Below are 6,000 nucleotides of genomic sequence, written 5' to 3' on the forward strand. Positions count from 1 at the left end.
ACAGCACCTGTATATATGTTTGTACATATTTATTACTCTATTTATTTTACTTGTATCTATTCTATCTATTTTATTTTGGTAGTATGTTTTGTTTTGTTCTCTGTCTCCCCCATCTAGACTGTGAGCCCACTGTTGGGTAGGGACTGTCTCTATATCATCATCATCACCATCAATCGTATTTATTGAGCGCTTACTATGTGCAGAGCACTGTACTAAGCGCTTGGGAAGTACAAATTGGCAACATATAGAGGCAGTCCCTACCCAACAGTGGTCTAAAAGTCTGAAACTCTATATGTTGCCAATTTGTACTTCCCAAGCACTTAGTACAGTGCTCTGCACACAGTAAGCGCTCAATAAATCGATTGATGATGACAATAAATACGACTGAATGAATGAATGTTCAAAAAATACCACTGACTGGTTGAGAGAGGTGCTGTTTTCAGCCCCGGGCTGAGCTTCTCTCCCCTCCCTTGTCCTCACAGCTCGGCACATTCATTCCCGCCTCTGCACATCCCAGCAATCACATCTACTCCACCAGCGCTGCACTGACCCCCTTCCCCCCTTCGTCTTCCCCCTGCCTCTGCTCTCACATTATCAGTTTCTCATTTTCAGGTTATTGATCTGCTTCCTGCCTGCAGTAGGAGGTGAGGGAGGAGGTAGGGGCTCGGGGGGGGGGAGGCCGTCTCTATATGTTGGGTGTAGGCCGTAGGGACCGTCGCTATATGTTGCCAGCTTGTGCTTCCCAAGCGCTTAGTACAGTGCTCTGCACACAGTAAGCGCTCAATAAATACGATTGATTGATTGATTGATTGATTGAGGCTGGATTCCCCTCCCGAGAGGGCTGACCAGCTTGTTTAGATCGGGATGGAGGCCGGCCCAGGAGGCCTGTGTTTCTGCTGACTCTGGGGATTCATTCATTCAGTCGTATTTATTGAGCGCTTACTGCGTGCAGAGCTCTGAACTAAGCGCTTGGGAGAGTACAAGATGACAATAAGCAGTTACCGAATGACCTTACGGTCTAGAGGGGGAGAGACATTAATATAAATAAATAAAGCACAGATATGTAGCAATTTTGTTAGTATGTTTGGTTTTGTTCTCTGTCTCCCTCTTCTAGACTGTGAGCCCACTGTTGGGTAGGGCCCGTGTCTATATGTTGCCAATTTCTACTTCCCAAGCGCTTAGTACAGTGCTCTGCACACAGTAAGCGCTCAATAAATACGATTGACTGATAAATGCTGCAAGCTGAGGATGAGGGGATGGGGGTGAGGTCTGGGGAGTAAAAGGGGAGAAGTCCGAGATGGATATTGTTACGTGTCTTGCCCCAGCGTGGCTCAGTGGAAAGAGTGCGGGCTTGGGAGTCAGAGGTCATGGGTTCGAATGCCGCCTCCCCCACATATCTGCTGTGTGACCTTGGGCAAGTCACTTCACTTCTCTGTGCCTCAGTTCCCTCATCTGTAAAATGGGGATTAAGACTGTGAGCCCCACATGGGACAACCTCATATCCTCGTGTTACCCCCAGCGCTTAGAACAGTGCTTTGCACATAGGAAGCGCTTAACAAATACCAACATTATTATTATTATTATTGCACTCTCCCAAGAGCTTAGTACAGTGCTCTGCACACTGTAAGCACTCGATAATCTCGAAAATCTCCAGTGGCTCCCAATCAATCTGCGCATCAGGCAGAAACTCCTCACCCTGGGCTTCCAGGCTGTCCATCCATCCCCTGGCCCCCTCCTACCTCACCTCCCTTCTGTCCTTCTCCAGCCCAGCCCGCACCCTCCACTCCTCCGCCACTAATCTCCTCACCGTTAGGCCTCGTTCTCGCCTGTCCCACCATCGACCCCCGGCCCACGTCCTCCCCCGGGCCTGGAATGCCCCCAATCCCTCTGCCCCTCCGCCAAGCTAGCTCTCTTCCTCCCTTCAAGGCCCTACTGAGAGCTCACCTCCTCCAGGAGGCCTTCCCACACTGAGCCCCTTCCTTCCTCTCCCCCTCGTCCCCCTCTCCATCCCCCCATCTCACCTCCTTCCCTTCCCCACAGCACCTATATATATGTATATATGTTTGTACATATTTATTACTCTATTTATTTATTTTACTTGTACATATCTATTCTATTTATTTTATTTTGTCAGTATGTTTGGTTTTGTCTCCCCCTTTTAGACTGAGAGCCCACTGTTGGGTAGGGACAGTCTCTATACGTTGCCAATTTGTACTTCCCAAGTGCTTAGTACAGCGCTCTGCACACAGTAAGCGCTCAATAAATACGATTGATGATGATGATGATAAATACGATCGACAATCTGTGGCCACAGCTCTGTAGGCAGAGGGCCCCGAAAGCTGGTGCCAGTGACCAGAAGTCAGATGAGGGGAATCTAGGGCCTGAAAAAAGCTTGCCTGGGGCAGGTAAGGAGTAGAGTCTGATGGGGAAGGTATGAAGGAAAGGACCCTCGTCTCCTCCTCTCCCTGTGGCCCTCGGACAGAAGCCCGTCCGGGAGGCGGATTGTCGCTTGCGTTGCTGATGGTGCGGGGTTAGGCTTCCGTGTTGGAATCATCATCATCAATCGTATTTACTGAGCGCTTACTACGTGCAGAGCGCTGTACTAAGCGCTTGGGAAGTCCAAATTGGCACCATATAGAGACAGTCCCTACCCAACAGTGGGCTCACAGTCTAAAAGGGGGAGACAGAGAACAAAACCAAACATACTAACAAAATAAAATAAATAGAATAGATAGGTACAAATAAAATAAATAAATAAATAGAGTAAAAAAATACGTACAAACACATATACATATATACATGGAATCCGGGTCGGGGTCGAGGGTCACGGAAGGGCTTTCCCAAATGGCGTCCCCTCCGCCTCTGCGCTTTCTTTCTTTCTCTCCTGGAGCCGGAGAACGGCGAGCCAGCCCCCTCTATCCCCACCCCTACTATTTGTTTGTCTTGTCTAATTTAATTTCCCTTATTTATCAAAGAGACAGGTTATTTGAAAACCCAGATGGACCCGGGCAAAAATCATCTGGGGGTTCCAAATGTGAAAAATTAGATACGAGTGGATGGGGTTGGGTTGGGGGGGGGGGGGGAGGGTGGAGCTGAGGAACTCGGGGGGGGGACATTAGGAGGGGGGACAAGGCTCAATTCTAGCATGTCTGGATAGGCTTGACCATGTATATACCTGTATATATGTATATATGTTTGTACATATTTTTTACTCTATTTATTTATTTTATTTGTACCTATCTATTCTATTTATTTTATTTTGTTAGTATGTTTGGTTTTGTTCTCTGTCTCCCCCTTTTAGACTGTGAGCCCACTGTTGGGTAGGGACCGTCTCTAGATGTTTGCCAATTTGTACTTCCCAAGCGCTTAGTACAGTGCTCTGCACATAGTAAGCGCTCAATAAATACGATTGATGATGATGATGATTCATTCATTCAATCATATTTATTGAGCGCTTACTGTGTGCAGAGCACTGTACTAAGCGCTTGGGAAGTACAAGTTTGTAACATAGACGGTCCCTACAAAACAGCGGACAGGGGCACACCCTCAATCGTATTTATTGAGAGCAGGACTGTACTAAGCGCTAGGAGAGCGCATCACAACAATATAACAGACATCCTCGGCCCACAGCGCCCTTACAGTCTCCCCCCCGTCTAGACCATAAGATCATTGTGCGCAGGGAATCATCATCATCATCATCATCAATCGTATTTATTGAGCGCTTACTATGGGCAGAGCACTGTACTAAGCGCTTGGGAAGTACAAATTGGCAACATATAGAGACGGTCCCTACCCAACAGTGGGCTCACAGTCTAAAAGGGGGAGACAGAGAACAAAACCAAACATACTAACAAAATAAAATAGAGTAGATATGTACAAATAAATTAAATAAATAAATAGAGTAAAAAAATATGTACAAACATATATATATATATATATATATAGGTGCTGTGGGGAAGGGAGGGAGGTAAGATGGGGGGATGGAGACGGGGACGAGGGGGAGAGGAAGGAAGGGGCTCAGTCTGGGAAGGCCTCCTGGAGGAGGTGGAATGTGTCTGTTTATTGCTCTATTGTACTCTCCTAAGCGCTTGGTACAGTGCTCTACCCACAGTAAGCGCTCAATAAGTACAAATGAGGCAAGCAGGGTTCCGGGGGAGGAAAAAGGGGTCTCGTAGGAACCCGCAGTGAAGAGGTGGACATAGTAAGCACATAGTAAGCGCTCAATAAATACGATTGATGATGAGGTGGAGGGTCAAAAAACCATGACAGGTGGAGAGCAGAGAAACTAAATGATGGAATCTCCTTCATCAGCCTCCCCGCCTTTTTCTCCCCAGGCCCCCCATCCCAGCTCTACAAGGGGACAGGAGCCGAACGGTTTCCCCACCCCCAACCCCTCGATAGCCCCCTTCACTCTTCCTTCAGGTCTTTTATGATTGGAATCAAACAAGAAAAATCCTGGGAGGGTGAGGGGAAATTCCTCATTTTTTTTTTTTTCCTCTGGGAGTGAAGGTTTAATGTGCAAGAAATGATGGAGCTTTGCAAGAGAAGGTCGTGGCTGGCTCTCTCTGGGTTTGGTTTCTGGCTCCCCTCCGGCTTCAGGTTTGTTCCTGGTGGACGTCTCTCCGGATTCTGAACAGAGGAAGCGTCCAGCCCACAGCTGCCTCTACCTCCCACCTTTTCCAAAAAGAAGTGTATTTTCTCCCGCAGCAGGAGAAGAAGAACTTCCTAGCCTCAAAGCTGCCTCTGAAACCTTGCCAGTAGGATGCCTCTCCTGTCCTTAAAGATTTTCAGGGAAGTTATCAGTCAGCCAATCGTTTTTGTTGAGTACTTATTGAGCGCTTGGGAGAGTACAATATAACAATATATGCCTCCAATTCTTCTGCCTTGCAAATCCCTCAGCTACGAAGTTTAACCTGTCGTTAACCTCAGCCCCCAATTTTGCTACAATTAATTAACTGTCGTTTAACCTCAGCCCCCAATTTTGCTACATTCATGCAGAACTTTCCCCCTTCCCACCCCTTCTCCCCTGACATAGAATGGAAGGGACTCAAGCAGCAACAGGAGAGATTAGTTAGACTCGAGGAAGAACTTCCTGCTGGGATGGGTAATAAAAATAATTATTATGGTATTTGTTGGGCATTTACTTTGTTAAGCATTTACTATGTGCCAGACACTGTATGCTGTTCACCAAGCACTGGGGTGAATACAAGTCAATCAGGGAGGACACAGTCCCCGTCCCACATGGGCCTCCCGGTCTCAATCCCCATTTTATAGATAAGGCACAGAGAAGTGAAGTGACTTATCCAAGGCCACACAGCAGACAAGTGGCAGAGTCAGGATTAGAATCAATCAATCAATCGTATTTATTGAGCGCTTACTGTGTAAGGGTAATACAGTAATAAATTCATAAAACATATATCACACCAGCGTGGCTCAGAGGAAAGAGCCCGGGCGGGTTTGGAGTCAGAGGTCATGGGTTCGAATCCTGCCTCCGCCACATGTCTGCTGTGTGACCTTGGGCAAGTCGCTTAACTTCTCGGAGCCTCATCTGTAAAATGGGGATGATGACTGTGAGCCCCACGAGGGACAACCTGATCACCTTGTATCCCCCCCAGCACTTAGAACAGTGCTTTGCACATAGTCAGCGCTTAACAAATGCCATTATTACAGGTGCTGTGGGGAGGGGAAGAAGGTAAGGCGGGGGGGATGGGGAGGGGGAGAGAGGAGGGGGAGACTTCCCAAGCGCTTAGTCCAGTGCTCTGCACACAGTAAGCACTCCATAAATACGATTGAATGAATGAATGAAAAGCAGCCGAATTGTAATAATAATAATGATGGTATTTGTTAAGCGCTTACTATGGGCAAAGCACTGTTCTAAGCGCTGGAGTTCTTTCCAAGCGCTTAGTCCAGTGCTCTGCCCACAGTAAGCGCTCAATAAATACGATTGAATGAACGAATGAAGCAGAGTAGGAGTCTCGCACAGCAGGGAAGAAGGAAGCA

This window comes from Tachyglossus aculeatus, chromosome 16 (assembly GCF_015852505.1).
Source record: "Tachyglossus aculeatus isolate mTacAcu1 chromosome 16, mTacAcu1.pri, whole genome shotgun sequence".
Classification (NCBI taxonomy): Eukaryota; Metazoa; Chordata; class Mammalia; order Monotremata; family Tachyglossidae; genus Tachyglossus; species Tachyglossus aculeatus.